Source organism: Lissotriton vulgaris, chromosome 10 (assembly GCF_964263255.1).
Source record: "Lissotriton vulgaris chromosome 10, aLisVul1.2, whole genome shotgun sequence".
NCBI classification, from domain to species: domain Eukaryota; kingdom Metazoa; phylum Chordata; class Amphibia; order Caudata; family Salamandridae; genus Lissotriton; species Lissotriton vulgaris.
In genome coordinates this window covers 319,053,629-319,072,298 of record NC_141698.1, presented here as the reverse complement: position 1 = coordinate 319,072,298, position 18,670 = coordinate 319,053,629, and positions in this window count along the sequence as shown.

The window sequence follows — 18,670 nt, the reverse complement described above, 5'->3', positions numbered from 1 at the left end:
TCTTCCGGACTTTCCCTGTGAACCTGAAATTTTTGCTCCCTTGCATTTTATACTAAGTTCTTCTGATGGGAAACACCTGGTATCGGGAATGTATTGTAGCATACGGGCACAACAGCATGGGGTGGAAAGCTCAGCTCGCACTCACTGGAGTGAAGATCTAGAACAAGAGATTACTGAGGATCAATGGAAGTATTGCTGTAGTGTCACAGAATGTGTATCGGCTAGCTGTAGGTTCAAGGTCATACATTACAAGTTTTTACAACGTATCTATTACACCCCCGCCAAAATATATAAATTTACCTTTCAGATAATGACAGATGTGACAGGTGTCAGAGGGCTGGAGCGGGCTTCTTGCATTTGGCGTGGGAATGTCAGGTGGTGTGGGAGTACTGGACGCAGGTGCATGAGGCCATTGAACAAATGCTGGGTACTATGCTGGAGAGAGATCCCTTGATCATGTTGTTGGGATATACCGCACAAACGCCCAAACACAGTAGAAAGTTCATAGATATTGTGTTATTACTGGCCAAACGTAGAGTGGCTTGCTGATGGGGCAGGGGGAGGACTCCAAAATTTAAAGAATGGATACGAGATGTTATTTATTGTCAGGAGCAAGCATCTATGTTTGCAGAGACATTACGGATGGTCTCTAGACCAAGAGATGTGTGGGGTCTGTTACAAACGTATCTATTGTGAGGGGAGGAGGGAGAATCTGACTCGTCTCTAATGCAGGAGGAGTAATCGACGGATACTGGGGATGGATCGATCCAGCACCCTGGTGGCCTCTTACTGTCATGACATTGCCTATGCAAATAATATATACCGACATCTCCTATATCTGTGGTCCTTGTTGTTCCGGTACATGGTGCCGACAGACTGTACATCTCGTCATACTTAATAATATGCTGTATTTTACTTTCTCTATGTTACAGTGAAAATTTTATTAGTACTGCTGTAAAGTATATTGAGATCTGGTGACACTATCGCAGAAACATGCTGGGATGAACTGTCGCAAATACTGCACCCACAGAGAGGATCTGATTATGACACCAATACCTAATATCACTACTGATATGTATGTCAAGCTGTACATTTCTATATCGCTATTGCTGTTAAAAGTCTGCTATAAATAAAATGAATAAAAAAAAAATATATGCACCCTGTGGCGCGTTTTGAGTTGGAGGATTAAGTCCTCTTGAATCCTGAGGGTTCCTGGGGGCCAAATAGCCTACCAGGTACCTCCAGTAAGCACCAGGGAGTTGCGAAGCAGAGAGGTGGTCCAAGGCCATGCACCCTTTTTACACCACTCTGCCACACAGCTGTGTGGCTCTTAATGGAGGTAGCTGGTGGGCTAGTTGGCCTCCAGGGACCCTCGGGATTCAAGGGGACTTATTACCCCAATTTACAATGCACCAGGGGGTGCGTTTGCACAGTGGTGCAGGGAGTGGGTGGGACCTGATGTGACAAGCTTGTAAACGGACCCTGTGGTGCTTTTTAAGTTGGGGGATTCAGTCCCCTTGAATCCTAAGGGTCCCTGGGGGCCAAGTAGCCCACCAGCTACCTCAAGTAAGCACCACACAGCTGCCTTGCAGAGTGGTGGTCCAAGGCCACACCCCCTTTTTACACCACTCTGCAATGCGGCTGTGTGACACCCCTTCCCTGCACCACTGTGCAAATGCGCCCCTGGTGCATTGTAAATTGGCGGATTAAATCACCTTGAATCCAGAGGGCCCCTGGGGGCCAACCATACACCAGGTACCTCCAGTAAGAGCCAGGGAGCTACCTTGCAGAGAGGTGGTCCAAGGCCATGCCCCCTTTTTACACCACTCTGTAACTGAGCTCTGTGGCACTTACTAGAGGTAGCTGGTGGGATAGTTGGCCCCCAGAGACCTCAGGACTCAAGGGACTTAATCCCCAAATTTACAACGCCCAAGGGGGTGCGTTTGCACAGTGGTGCAGGGAGGGGGCGTGAATCAATGAACAAAACTACTGCCTAGATCTGACAATTATACGGGCTCATTTTGAGTCCCCAAATTTTTTAAATAAATCTGAAGCAAACTGGTACAAACGATTTACATCAAACGGCCACAACGATGGTAGAAAAAGATTTCATTTTTATTATTTTCAAGTTTTGAATTCAGGCATCAAATTAGAAAAATAATTATGCATCCATAAAAAGTAATAACAACACTAAAACACAATCCCACACATCCCTTCATACAAACATCCAGTCATACTAAAACACGCAGGCATCAACACAATTCATTCATCCTTCTCAAAACACAATCAGGTTGCCAACTGATGATGTGATGACTAGAGTCCCATGGGGTCTCAAACGACGTTGAGACCAGAAGGAACACTTTGGGACTATCTTCAAGCACCGACGCGCGTTTCGGTGTCCGGCCAGGACGTGGGCCACACCTTCATCAGGGCACAGTGGGGAAGGGAGGGGGACAGCAGTACAAATCTAGAACGGTTTATAGGAAAAACACATAATCAATTAACATATTCCAATATCTATAGAGCTATTCACATTTTAGCTTGATATGTTGCAAAATCACATAGTAGATTTCATAATACTATTATCTAATGCTGCCATCAAACAGTGAGCTTCAGACAGAATAACAGCAATGCACAAGATCAATTTAACATGAACCAACTCGAACTTAGGCGTTTTATGAGGAAGAAAGGCAAAAGCGATTACACCAAACATGTGTGGAAGACAAAAAACAATCTTAAATAGTGTCAGACAAGGTCAATATTAACTTTGATGTGCCCCAGGAATGTGCAGTTAAAAACACAGTACAACATTCAATACAAAAGAGTAAGGAGAGAGGAACATCAATCACCAGGTGTAATCCTAGTTCTTGGATAGTTCAAACTTCAGAGACTCAAGTGGGGTCTAAAATACGAAAGTGGCTCACGGCCATTTCATATTAAAGGGTACAGATCAGGCCCTGGGTTACATAGGGATATTAACGTGCGAGAAGTAAGGCACGTAAACAGACTCTACAGGAAAATGTCCACCTGTGCACAGAATAACGAAAGAAATCCAGGAACATATTACCTACAGGAGGCTATTCAGGTAGGAATAGAAGCATCTATCTCGGCGTCCATCAGCTGTTATGCACTTAAAGATCGGGGGATTTACATAACGTCAGGGTACTAGAACAGTCCGGTGGATATACTTCTCTATCAGACAACTTAACCAAGTCTAGAGGTCCTTAATTTTACCGATAACTTACCCAATGGCACAGGAGGTGCTCCACATGTTTCCAATTGGGGGATTCCTTCAATTAAGGTAGGCAGAGGTTTGGGAGAGGCCTCAACGCATTTCAGACTATAGGTCTGAAAAATGGAGATCAAAGTCATGCTCAATCTGTTACCTCCAGCAAACCCCATCAGTTTTTTTGCAAATCCCTCTACCACCACAGAAGGGGGCGCTTACCTAGACATAACAAATGCTGAGACGATGAACTGCGAGGTCGGCAATCTCAAGGAAGGCCCGGCAAGCTCATTCGTCATGCGGCAAGGGTGCCTTTTAATTGTCCAAACAATAAAAAAAATCTAATCTGCAAAATAGAACAAACAAAACGGCCCCCCAGTCTTAGTGTTAACAAAAATAGATTATAAACAGTAAGCGACAAGGGGCAATGCGCCTAGTCAAAAGCCCGTCTGGCTCTAAACATTTAGAGCATGTTTGTCACAGATGGGGCATCTATGACGAGTTCAGCGTGTAACAACGCATGTCATTTCTCGTTAAGGGAAGGAACATATGCCCATTCGTTTCGCCTCGAATCAATAACCCGACCATCCCTTAAAGATATCAAATGAGGGGCCGCAATGATAGAGATGAGCCAGCTACCTTGGTACGTGCACAAATGTTAGTCGCTGCCGAAGCTCACTATTGGATATCTGCAAGCTCGAAGCTGTATGAACAAAAAGAACAAAAGTGCCTTGCAATAAATACGAGGGCATACAGGCACAATACATTAATTTAAGAAAAAAAAAACAGCACAAAGGTAAAGGTAGATGCCGGTGTACCATCGTTTTGATCTCCCCATCTGAATGATCTCCCCTTAGCAACTGGGAATTCGTACTTCACTGCTCTTGCCCATTTGCAACAATATAACTTTCTCCCCATCTGAATGATCTCCCCTTAGCAACTGGGAATTCGTACTTCACTGCTCTTGCCCATTTGCAACAATATAACTTTCCCCTGTCTTTCTGAGCTCCCCCTAAAAATCTATTTCATTTTTCCTCTCACCCCTCTCAAAGCTTTTCCAAGCTGAAGTCACACCATGCTCACTCATGTCTGCAAAACGATCAGTAAAATGAATATTAGTTTCTTATTTTGCTTTAGTTGCCTGGTGAGTTTTTATTCTTTTATTTGTTTTAATGTTCAAATTGTTAGCCTTTCTGTTGCTTGAAATCATTATCTGTGAAACAAATATTACTTTCTTATTTTGCTTTAGTTGTAAGGTGAGTTTTTATTATTTTATTTGTTTTAATGTTCAAAATGTTAGCCTTTCTGTCGCTTGAATTTCTAGATTATACCTGGCGCTTTTTGTCTGATGTTGCCAGTAATGTGAGCTTATTCATACTATTACTTTCTTATTTTGCTTTAGTTGCAAGGTGAGTTATTATTATTTTATTTGTTTTAATGTTCAAAATGTTAGTCTTTCTGTCGCTTGAATTTCTAGATTCTACCTGGCGCTTTTTGTCTGATGTTGCCAGTAATGTGAGCTTATTTATACTTTTTAGTCATGTCGCATATTAGACAGGTGACTTAGGAGGGTCCCTCTAATTGGACTTTGGCTGCACCATTGATCTTGGCCCGTTGGCCCTCCTTGCGCTACCCCCATAACCCCCCCCTTTTCTGCAGAGGACATATGGTGCCCCATACGGTTGGGCAGAGCTCAAGTGGAGGGATGGGCATTGTGCTGACTACGGTAAGGTGTAGATGGTGGCAGAGTCTCCCCTGATCCGCTTGAGATACCAGCCAGCGCTGCTGCAAGGAAGACTGCATGAATCTATTGAATTGCTGTGCGATTTTAAACAGACGCATTTTAAAACTTAAGCATTATTGCTACATTTTATTTTCACTTACTCACACACACTTAGATTTCCAGGGAGTCTGGGCTCAATTGCTAGCCTGCACGCCTCGTTCCGACTCGGTGATTAGCACCGTAGAGCGGAGGGCGAACAGGCAAGAGCCAGACACACTTCCGCCTAACGAGCGGTTAGCGCTCTAGCTTCCCCAAGTGCGAGGGACATAAAGCCCTCCCGCCACTGAGCGCGCAGGGGAACGCCTAAGGGAACGCCTAAGGGATCGCCTAAGAGGAGCCATAGAGTAGCCCGTCTGCGCCCGTCCGCGCCAGGACGGGGCTAGGGGCTATGGGCTCTGCTCGTTGAAGATCCTCTACTACTATAAGGACGCCTAATTTTTTTAAAGAACTATGTACTGCCCCTCTCAAAGGATGTAATAGAGACTCTTGGCCATGCCCAGAGGGTTCGTTTTCTTGCATAAATTAGCAATTTCAGGCATCCCAAATTTTACCAACTGTTAGGGATAAGCAAGTAAAACCTTTGTTAGAATGCGGCCTGAAGAGCTTTTTATTGAACGTGCGTTCTTTGCCTAAGCACCATCTGGAAGTATGGGACCTTGTGTTTTCTCTACAGCCTGATATATGCTTCTTAACTGAGTCCTGGATGAAACCCCATACTGTTCCGGCTATAATGTTAGGGGTTGCTTCAGGCTATAAGTTTTTGAACTTTGACCACCCTAATAAAACCGGGGGTGGATTAGCCATCTTACATAAGGAAGATTTGAAGGTCGCTATTCTGGAGCAAATCCACTGTTTATCAATGGAAATCATTATTTTTAAAATAAGCTCTGATGCTAAAACCTTTTGGAAAGGAGCCCTAGTGTATCGCCCCCCAGGACCTATGTCGGGCTTTACCTTATCCCTTGTGGAAGTATTGGCACCGCATTTTAAAGCGAAAGAAAATTTCATTCTTTTGGGTGATTTTAATATTCATGTTGATATCCCTTCGCACCCAGAAACCTTAACATTTTTAGCCCACCTTTCCACCTTAGGCCTTGAAATGCATAATAAGGGCCCCACACATATAGGAGGTCACACATTGGACATACTCTTCTCCAACTGCCCTAATATACGATGCTATCCTGCTACCCAAATAAGTTGGTCTGACCACTACTTAGTGGAATTCTCCTTACTGGGTGTATCTATACCAGAGGTCTTCAAACTTTTTGATGCCGAGACCCCCTTGTAAAACCTTTTTAGGCGTAAGGACCCCCTTCCGACAAAAGTTTCTAGAAACTGGTACTCCTCTTCATCAACTTTTGACAACCATAAATGCGCCCGTTAGACTTCATCACATCCCTCCATCATTCATCCACCCACACTTTCACACATCCATCCATCCACCCTTTCATCCTTACATCCATACATCCATCCTTCATCCATCCACCCTTTCATCCATACATCCATCCTTTACCCATCCACCCTTCCTTCCATCCACCCATCATTCATCCACCCACCTTTTCACACATCCATCCATCATTCATCCATGCAACCTTTTATCCATTCATACATCCATCCACCCTTTCATCTTCCCATCCATATATCCATCCTTCACCCATCCACTCTTTCATCCTCCCATCCATCATCCATCCACCTTTTCATCCATACATCCATCCACCCACCCTTTCATCCATCCATCTACCCATCATTCATCCCCCCACCTTTTCACACATCCATCCATCCTTCATCCGTCCACCCTTTCATCCTTTCATCCATACATCTATCCTTCACCAATCTATCCTTCATCCATCCACCCTTTCATCCTTCCATCCATACATCCATCATTCACCCATCCACCCTTTCATCCATCCATTCACCCATCATTCATCCCCCCACCTTTTCACACATCCATCCATACATCCTTCATCCGTCCATCCTTTCATCCATACATCTATCCTTCACCAATCTATCCTTCATCCATCCACCCTTTCATCCTTCCATCCATACATCCATCATTCATCCATCCACCCTTTCATTCATCCATTCACTCATCATTCATCCACACACCTTTTCACACATCCATCCATCCACACATCCATCATTTATCCATCCACCCTTTCATCCATCCATTCACCCATTCTTTACCCATCCACCCTTCCTTCCATCCACCCATCATTCATCCACCCACCTTTTCACACATCCATCCATCATTCATCCATGCAACCTTTTATCCATTCATTCATCCATCCACCCTTCCATCCTCCGATCCATCCATCCTTCATCCATCCACCCTTTCATCCTCCCATCCATACATTTATCCTTCATCCATCCACCCTTTCATCCTTCCTTCCATACATCCATCCTTCATCCATCCACCCTTTCATCCATACATCCATCCACCCACCCTTTCATCCATCCACCCATCATTCATCCCCCCACCTTTTCACACATCCATCCATGCATCATTCATCCATGCAACCTTTTATCCATCCATACATCCATCCACCCTTTCAACCTCCCATCCATACATACATCCATCCTTCATCCATCCACCCTTTCATCCTCCCATCCATTCATACATCCATCCTTCATCCATCCACCCATTCATCCTCACATCCATACATCCATTCATCCTCACATCCATACATCTATCCATCCACCCTTTCATCCTTCCATCCATACATCCATCATTCATCCATCCATAATTCATCCATCCACCCTTTCATCCATCCATTCACCCATCATTCATCCACCCATCTTTTTACACATCCATCCATCCATCCACCCTTTCATCCATCCATCCGTCCACCCTTTCATTCTTCCATCCATACATCTATCCTTCACCAATCTATCCTTCATCCATCCACCCTTTCATCCTTCCATCCACACATCCATCATTCATCCATCCACCCTTTCATCCATCCATTCACCCTTCATTCATCCACCCATCTTTTTACACATCCATCCATCCATCATTCATCCATCCACCCTTTCATCCATCCATCCTTCATCCGTCCACCCTTTCATTCTTCCATCCATACATCTATCCTTCACCAATCTATCCTTCATCCATTCACCCTTTCATCCTTCCATCCATACATCCATCATTCATCCATCCACCCTTTCATTCATCCATCCATCCACTCATCATTCATCCACCCACCTTTTCACACATCCATCCATCCTTCAGCCTGTCATCCATCCATCCACCCATCATTCATCCACCCACCTTTTCTGTGCCTCTCTCATGGGGAGGGGGGGGGATCAGTATCTCTCTGCGTCGTCGTCCTTCTTCTTTCCCGCTCATGGGAGGGCATCTCTGTGCCTCCCTGCTGGGGGCGGGGGACGTGTCATGGGACCCACAGCTCCAGGTGCGCAACATCCATTGAACTCAAGGGGCTAAACTACAGCCACTCGACCCGCCCCCCCCCCCCAGCTCCCCCCAGCTCCTGTATGTGAGCCCGGCTGAAACAGCTTCAGGGACACACACACACACAGTCACACCCAAGTACTTGACAGGTCTTTAAAAGACCTTTTACTTGCTAATGAGGCGTTGATGTTTTTCACACCTCGGTGTGAATTAGGCCTCCGCCGTGAGCACCCTCAGCCCAATGCCAGGAACTGCACTCTGCAGAATCTGCGACCCCCTTCCCAGGACTCCACGACCCCCCTGGGGGTCGCGCCCCACAGATTGAAGACCGCTGATCTATACCCTCCCATAAGCCACCGCTCCAGCCAGTGGCACAAAATAACAGTAGAAGAGCTAGAGAGGGCATGGAAGAGACCAATCTTCACTGAGATAGATAGTGCGGATTCGGCTCTCTCCAAACTTATTGACTCCCTCACAAAGGCAGCAGATATACTAGCACAGTTAAAACTGCATAAACAACATCCCACCTCTAAGCAAGAAATATGGTACACCGAAGCACTTAGAGTAGAGAAACAGGGATGTAGAAAGATTGAGAAGAAATGGAGGAAAACTCGAACTGAGGAGAATAAAAAGGCACATCAAGAGACGCAACCGAATTACTATAAAAACATTAGGCTGGCAAGGAAAAACAGTCTTATCCAGCAACTTGATGAAGCAGGCAAATCCTCTAAAGAACTTTATGAAATACTACAGACCTTTGTAAAACCAACGGCCTGTGAAAGTTCGGATGATTTTTCCCAGTATCTCTGTGACGACATCTCTCTGTTTTTTTAGAACAAAATAAACACGATCTATGATAAAATCATGACAGCCTCCAGTTACACGAACAGCTCTCCTGATCCACCCAAATCATCCATATTTGGGGACCATTCATTTACCACCTTTCCATCAATTAATGATACTGATCTTTCCAAACTTATCAGTCAAATAAAATCTGGGTCTCCGGATGATTTTCTACCCGCCAAAATGATTGCTACCTTGAGTACTTTGATTGGACCTGAGGCCAAATTTGTATTAAATCTCTCTCTCAAGGAAGGGCGGGTACCTATGGAGTGGAAGAGAGCGGTGGTGAACCCTATTCGTAAGAACACGGCACACCCATGGACGGATCTTTCAACCTCCGACTCATCTCCCTCCTGCCATACTTTAGCAAGATGGCCGAGAAGCATGTAAACACCTGTCTGTCAAAATACATCGAGGCAGCGGGAGATCTGGACCCCTCTCAATCGGGGTTTAGACTCAATCACAGCACCGAATCTACCCTCCTCTCAGTGACCAATACGATCCGGATGGCACTAGATGGAGGGGGCTCGATGATTCTGGTGCTGTTAGATTTGTCTGCTGCCTTCGACACGGTGTCACATGAGATTCTTTTCGGCCGCCTGCGGGAGGTGGGCATAGGGGGTGTGGCGTTGTCCTGGGTAGAGAGTTTTCTCACAGGCCGCTCACAAGGTGTCAGATTGGGCTCCCTTCAATCCATCTCTAGGGAGCTCACCAAGGGAGTGCCACAAGGCTCATGTCTAAGCCCTACACTATTTAATGTGTATGTGGCACCCTTGGCTGGCATTGTGAGAGAATATGGGTTCACCCCGGTGTCCTATGCTGACGACACCCAGCTCCTGTTCCCTTTCCAGTCCCTCACTCCAGCAATAAGAAAATCTTTTGCGGATGGTATGAGGGCGGTCTCAAACTGGATGGCTACAAATTGCCTTCAATGCAATGTAGGCAAAACAGAGGTGATGTTATTCGGAGAGTCCCCGCTTTTGTGGTCCCCAGAATGGTGGCCTCTAGATCTTGGGCCAGTGCCAAGTCCAAAACAGACCGTTAAAAATCTTGGTGTGCGTCTGGATCAGGCACTGGTGCTTAAAGAACATGCCAATCAAGTTGCTGGTCTATGCTTCCACACCATCGGACTCCTGCGACGTGTTTTTCCATTCCTGCCTGATTATCATCGTAAGACTCTGGTCCAGACGTTGGTGGTCAGTAGACTGGACTACTGCAATGGCCTGCTCATCTCGGCCAATGAGGAACAACTTAAGCGTCTGCAAGTGGTCCAGAACACCGCGGCAAGACTGGTGATCAATGTTTTGCCCAGGACTCCTTCCCGCCCGCTTTTGGACAGCCTTCATTGGCTGCCTGTTCGGCAGCGGGTTAAATACAAAATCTGCTGTACCATACACAAATGTCTTTTTGGGACAGGCCCTAAGTACTTAACGGACAAGTTTATCCCCTATAGTCATGGACGTTCCTTGCGTTCAAGTAACCAGCAACTGCTTCAGGTCCCTAGGATTAAGAGGGCAAGACAGGGAGGGCGTGCCCTCTCCTATAAAGGCCCCATTCTCTGGAACTCACTTCCACTTGCCCTAAAGACTAATTCAAATTTCCAATCCTTTAGGAAGGTCCTTAAAACTCATCTATACTCGACCTTATAATCTGCTGGTAGTTTAATTATTCAGTTATCAGTTCAACATCTGTACCTATTCGCAAGCGCGGAGCTACCCCTTCGGGGGTCGAATCCTGCGCTATATAAGAAAATAAATAAATAAATAAATACCCTGGTGTGCTGGTTGGTGGCCCAGGTAAACGTCCATGCACTCTAGTTTGAGTGGCGCCTTATGCTCTGGAGTGACAGAGGTCTATAGAGCCTGTGACTGCTACTACGAGGCTTGCCCACACCTTACTGGACTGATGCCTCTGCTGTGTGGACTCTGATTGGGATAGTGCATGAGAACTTTGTGTGACATCCCTGATGGGTTTCATGCGGACTGCGCTGCAACAGTGAAGCCTGGGCATTCTTCCTTGTTTGGCCACTTTGCTGCCCTGTAGTGCTTCCCATGTTGGTGCCTACCTTCTACACCACGGTCAAATTTCAGTGCTTTAAATGGGCCTGGAGAGTGTGGGCAGTGGGAGGACCCCCCTCCCCACTACCACTGGTGCCACTCTGCCTGGTGGACACCCAGGCTGGCTGATGGGATTTCTCCTGTGAACAGGTTTGAGGAGCTGCTTGGGGCCATTAAGGACGTTAAGGCTACACTGGTCCCGAAACTGGGTGCCCCAACAATCAAAATGTGTTTTCTTAGGGCTGACTAGACAAAGTTGAGAGATGGCATTGAATCTAATGCATCTACGTTGGCTGGACTGCGTCCTTCAATGATGGACATGCAATTTCAGTTGAAGGCACTCCAGGCGGAGCTGGCTGTTTGAAGCTGGGCGAATGATGTTAAGGGTCGCTAGAGGTGCAATAATATCCGCATAATTGGGTAGGAGCCCCAACATGGACCTTTTTCTTGAGGACTGGCTGCTTAATAAAGTGCTGGATGAACGGAGGTCCACTTTCTTCTCAGTGGAGCGTGGACAGAGTCCCCGGTCGGTCGCCTTCCCCCATGGCTTTGCCTCAAACAGTGGTGGTGTGCCTCTTCAATAATCTGTACCACATCCTACAGGTTGAGCACATGAAGGGCCCAGGGAGTTTCCAGGGAGTCTCTTAACCTCTCCTAAGCTCCTTTCCACAGTCCTCGATTCATCCCTGCTGCCAATACAGCCCCGCCCTGACAGGGGTTTCCGACCTGACGACCCGGTGTCTCAAAGCACATGAAGGGCCCATTGCAGATGGAGAGCAGTCCCAGCGCCTGATAAGCTGGTTCAGGCCCCTCAGCAACTGGTCACTTCTCTGTATAGCCCAGAGAGGTAAACAGTCATAATATCGATTCCAAAATATAGAATGGACATAATATCGAAGTAAAAATATAGAATGGACAAAATATCGAATGGACACAATATAGTGGTTAAAAATATCGAATTTAAGGTAAGTAATATCGATTTTCAAAATATAGAAGTCAAAATATCGAAGTATACAATATAGGCATTAAATATATCGATTTTTTAATAATATTAATTTTTTTAAAGTGTTTTGTATGTTAGTATATGTGTGAAAAGTGTATATTAATTTTTGTAATGTATGTTTAATGTATTTTAAGTAATGAATTTTATGTTATTTAATTTTTGCGTAGTTTAATTCTGTAGCGGGTTGTGGGTTTATAGGGGAATAGGGTGGGAAGTAATTTAATTATATTAAATTAAATATTAATTTTTAGCAATTATTATTCATTTTTAATTAAATTTTTCTTTTTAGTTCTGTAGCGGGTTGTGGGTTTATAGGGGAATAGGGTGGGAAGTAATTTAATTGTAATTAATTAAATATTTTTATTTATTTATTGGTATTCATTTTGAATTTATTGTTATTTTTTTAATTGGTAATCAATTTTTATTAATTGCCAATTAATTTGTATTAATTGATTAATTGTTAATTATGTTAATTTTCTAAATTTATTTTCTGTAGCAGGTTGTGGGTTTATAGGGGAATAGGGTGGGAAGTAATTTAATTGTAATTAAGTAAATAATGTTTTTCATTCATTGGTATTGATTTTAAATTTATTGTTAATTAATTTTTAATTGGTAATTAATTTCTATTAATTGGCAACTAATTTTTAATAATTGGTAATTATTTTGTATTAATTAAATATTTGATAATTATGATAATTGTATTAATATATTTTCTATAGTGGGATGTGGGTTTATAGGGGAATAGGGTGGGAAGTAATGTAATTGTAATTAATTACATGTTAAAAATACTTTTTGTGTATTGATAATTAATTTACTGTTAATTTTTAATTGGTATTAATTTGTATTATTAATTAGTTTTTGTTATTGAAAATTAATTAGTTGTTAAATAATTATGAATAGGTTAATAATTGTTAATAACTAATATGTAGTTGTATTTCTAATTAATTATTACATAATATTAAATTGGTTATTAATTTCAATTAATGTTTTATTGGGATTGATATTTTATTTATTTTTAATATTATATTAAATCATTACTTTCCCTACTGTTAAACTCACTGGAGTGGGAATAGTAATTTTCACCCTCCCGCTATCCAACGCTTTCCCTACTGTTGCACTCTCTGGAGTGGGAATAGTATTTTTAACCCCTACGGTATCGAACGCTTTCCCTACTGTTGCACTCTCTGGAGTGGGATAGTAATTTTTACCCCTACGCTAACCAAAGCTTTCCCTACTGTTGCACTATCTGGAGTGGGAATAGTTTTTTTCACACTCCCGCTATCCAACGCTTTCCCTACTGCTGCACTCTCTGGAGTGGGAATAGTATTTTTTACACCTACGCTATCCAACGCTTTCCCTACTGTTGCACACTCTGGAGTGGGAATAGTAATTTTTACCCCTACGCTATCCAATGCTTTCCCTACTGTTGTACTCTCTGGAGTGGAAATAGTAATTTTTACCCTTCGAATATCCAACGCTTTCCCTACTGTTGCACTCTCTGGAGTGGGAATAGTAATTTTTACCCCTACGCTATCCAATGCTTTCCCTACTGTTGCACGCTCTGGAGTTGGAATAGTAATTTTTACCCTCCCGCTATCCAACGCTTTCCCTACTGTTGCACTCTTTGGAGTGGTAATAGTAATTTTTACCCTTATGCTATCCAACGCTTTCCCTACTGTTGCACTCACTGGAGTGGGAATAGTATTTTTTACCCCTACGCTTTCCAACGCTTTCCCTACTGTTGCACTCTCTGGAGTGGGAATAGTATTTTTTACCCCTACGCTATCCAACGCTTTCCCTACTGTTGCACTCACTGGAGTGGTAATATTAAATATTACCCTCCTGCTATCCTACGGTAAAATATTGTACATTTTTTATTAATAACTTAAATTAATTATATCTTAATTTTAAGGCTATTTGAGTATTTTTAAGTATGTTTTAGTTAATTATATTTATTATTTCATTAATTTTAAATTACTTTTAAGACATTTAAAAAAATTCGATATTTTGACTGACTATATTTTTTACAGACTATATTTTGGATTCGATATTTTTGTACTTACCTGTTTGCAGATAGGAATTCGATATTTTGGCATTCTATATTTTGGTGACTATATTTTGGTAAGTCTATATTTTGTCATTCTATATTATGTCAGTGATCCGCCCAGAGAGTCTCTTAACCTCTCCTAAGCTCCTTTCCACAGTCCTCTATTCATTCCTGCTGCCAATACAGCCCCGACCTGACAGGGGTTTCCGACCTGACGACCCGGTGTCTCAAACAGCACCCAACACCAGCCTGCTCCTGTTGCTGCCCAGAGCCCTTATACCTGAATCTACAGGCCATGAGCACGGGTCACCTAGCAAGCCCCATCGCACAGGTTTTGTGGAGCGATTTGGGGCTAGATGTAGGTAATTCTATTTTACCACTTCTAAAATACCGAATTTTACCGATTCGGTATTTAAGAAGTGGTAAAATAGAAGGGGGCACATGTAGGTATTTCAGAATCGGTAAATACCGAATCTGTAAGATTCGGTATTTACCGATTCGGTAAATACAGAATCGGTATCCCCCATTGATTCCTATGGACCTTGAAGCCCATAGGAATCAAAGGTGAATATCGAATCGGTATTTACCGATTCGGTAAATTCCGATTTTTGCAAGGGTGCAGGGGGTGTCACTTTGACACCCTCTGGCACCCCAATTCCGGACTTGTGTGCCATGTGGCACACAGACATGCCCTAAGGGCATGTCTGTGTGTCACATTGCACAGGTGTGCATGCACAGATGTGCATGCACACCTGGATTCGGTATTTTACCACCCAATTGGATTGGGTGGTAAAATACCGAATCTGAAAGGCCTGCGGCACTCAAAGATGTGCTACCTACATGTGCTTTTACAGAATCGGTATTTTTACCGAGTCTATATTTACCGATTCGGTAATTTTACCGAATCTGTAAATACAGATTCGGTAAAATACTGATTCTGTAAAGCATGCTCCTACATTAGAAAACCCTAATACCGGTCGGAAACGGCCGAAATCGACCGTTTCCGACCGGTATTAGGGCTCCTACATCGGGCCCCTAGTCTCTCGCTCCAACTCTGAACCCAGTTTGTCTTCCAGGGTAACTCGAGATATGTCTAAGCTTCCCATGATGGGGTAGTTCTGGGCCCAGTCTGGAACAGCTTCCTTATGGGTTGTGGCTGTTATCTTGGTGGTTATGATAACCCCACTGTATGATTATTTGGTGTACTAAGAATACACTCTCCTGCCCTTAGCAAACGTCTCCGCATCCTGGTGCTCGGGCCCTCTGCTTCTGTTGGCTACATAAATAGTCTGCCTGACTTAAGTTTGTGAAGCTTCCCTGGTATATCACAGCTAAGGAGCTTTGGACATTGGTTGAATATTGCCAACATCTATAAGCTTCATATTTTGTTTCCAGCCACCATTTGGAGGTTTATTCAAGGCGACGAGGGGGACCAAACCAAAGCTGCCACATTTTCTGCACAGTAAGTTATCGTTGGCCTTTTAACACTTTTTCTGAAGCTGTCTTCAAAACTAAAGTGGACAAAATACACCTCAAGTTTAGAGCAGTGAATTCTGTACAAGAAGAGAATAGGGCGTAATAGCCAAACCTGCTTACTTTGTAGCTGGGGAACCAGGTTTGAGTCTCAGCGTTGGCTCAACATCCTGTGATTCTTCTCAAATAACTAATCTCCCGCGGATACAAAAAAACAACTCTGGGCCCGCAGTAGGGTTTGAATTTGATCGCTAGATTTTGGTCTGTTGTACCTTGTGTGTAGAGCAATGATATGTCACGCAGTCTCATGACTCTCTTCAGAAGGACGCACGGTGGAAGGTATTAAAAAGGAATATTTGATATGTTCCTAGTCCACGTGGAGCCACAAGGAAGGTCTACTGAAAGGGCGATATTAAAACTATTTTGTGTTGGTTACAGATACGTTTTGCCAAGTGTATAATTCACAGAGAACATGTAGAGCATCGGCTTCATAGCATCATTTTTGGGGATTCCTTAGTTAAGTTCTTTAGACAACTTTTCAAAGCCTCAAAGGTTTACATTTTCTTTACATATACATATACATGATGTTAAAGTTGAGAGGAGACAAGTAAGTAACCCCCAAAGAACTGTGGGGATGAATCTCTGATCTTGCCTATAAAAGGTACCTAGGCACATTCTGGGAAATATTGTCTACTTCTTTTTCTTACTGTTTAACCCTAAATGAAATTATTGGTAATTCCCTTGCCCACAGCTTACACTCTACAGTAATATTGCTGCAGTGACCCAGCTGGGGGGAGGGGGGAGGAGTTGTCCTAACGGCTAGAGCGGTAGACCTGGAATCTTGTGAACTGGGTTCAAGTCTCGGCAATAACGCTGAACATCATGTGATACTGGGCAAATTACTAAATCTTCCCATGCCTAACCATAAATGTGTCCTAATGTAACGCAACGGTGCTATGTAAAGCGCTCTGATGCCCGATTCGGGTCAAGTTCGCTCTATCTCATACTCCGTAAAATAGCAAATACTAATGTTTAAAAATCTATGTTTTGCATCTTTTTTCCTGTCAACTGCACTACTTCCCCGATCACGGAATCATGTCTGTAGACCTGGCTGGACGTGAGGAAGGTAGTGAAAAAGAACATGGTTCCCTGGATTAATTCATTGTTTGCAGAGTGTAGTCAGAGGTCGCATATCAGAGTAGGTAATCAGAGGTTCAATGTCTCCTTAGGATATAATGCTTATCGTTATTCTTGCTGCAGGCAATCTAGTACAAACACATACTACCTAATTTCTAATTTATGTTAATTGAGGCAGTTCCTGCTTAGTAAAATGTAAAATCCGAGGGTCTTCCTGTTTACAGCACACTACCAATTGTCAGGCTATTGGATGTTGGTATGCGGCTACATCTTGGACTAATAAATCTATGCTGTTTACCTTTTGTGAGGCTAATAATTACCTCCCCGATACTTTGTGTTCACTAAATATACCAAAAGCATAAAACATGCTGTCTGCCATCACACTGTCTGCTTTTGGGCTGAGGGTGTTTTAGGGTGGGAGGGGGTGAACAGCTGTGAGCAGCTAGTTTGTGATTATTTGAAGTGCAAGGTCTTGAGGTCCATTTTGAACTGGTGTAGTTTTTAGCTATGGTGTAGTTGGAGTTCATTCCAACTCTTGTCTGCGAGGTAGGTGAAGGATCTTCCCCTTGCTCTTGTCCTGTAGAAACGAGGGACGGTATTTACTCCAAGGTCAGTTGAGCAGATGTTTTTTTGGGAGGGGTTGATGGAGGTTAGCTGATTTAGCTATTGTGGTCTGTTGTTATGAAAGGCTTTGTAGGCATGAGTGAGCACCTTGAAGGTTATTATTCTTTCTATGGGTAGACAGTGGATGTTGTGGAGGAGTTGGTTAATGTGGTTGTGTCATGAAATATCGATGATGAGCTGTGGCATTTTAGAGAGTCTGGAGTTTGCGGAGACCGTTGCTGTAGTCCATTCTGCTTGAGATGAGTGCATGGGTGATATTTTTTCAGGAGTCAGCGTTATCCACTTGAATGTTTTGCAAAGTATGCCGAGGTGTTTGAAGCATGCTGAGGATACGGTGTTGATCTGGCTATTCATTGTTAGTGAGGAGTCAAGTATGATGCCAAAGTTGCATGCCTGGTCTGTTGGGGTGGGTGGTTTTCTAAAGGCGGATGGCCACCAGGTGTTGTCCCATGTGTAGGAGGTGCAGCAGAGTATGATGACTTCTGTTTTCTCTGCATTAACCTTCAGCCAGCTGTTGCTCATCCAGGTTGGAATGGCTTTCATCCCTTCTTGAAAATTGCTCCTGGTTATGTTGTCTTCCTTGGTGAGTGTGTGGATGTGCTTTGTGTCATTTTTGTATGAGACAATTTTTTTTTCTTTTTCGGAGGATGGTCATGATGGTGTCTATGTAGATGTGGAAGAGTGTGGGGCTGACAGAGGATCCTTGTGGTACTCTGCATCTGATATCTGCCGTTTCTGAGACGAAGGGCAGGAGTCGGATTCTCTGTGTTCTGCATTAGAGGAAAGATCTTATCCAGTCTAATGCTATTTTTCAGATGCTGGCGTAATGGAGTGTGTGGTCCGAGATGGGGTTTTAAGCCTGCTGAGAGGTCCAGAAGGATGAGGACTGCCGTGTAGCTTTGGCCGAGGATCCTGCTTATGTCATTAGTGTCAGTGATGAGGCTGTTTTTGGTGCTGTGGTTGTTGCTGAATCTGGATTTAGAGGTGCCTCTGATGTTTTTTTCTATATAATGTACTAGTTGGGTGATGTCATTTTCGATAAATTTTGCAGTGAAAGTGAGCATAAAC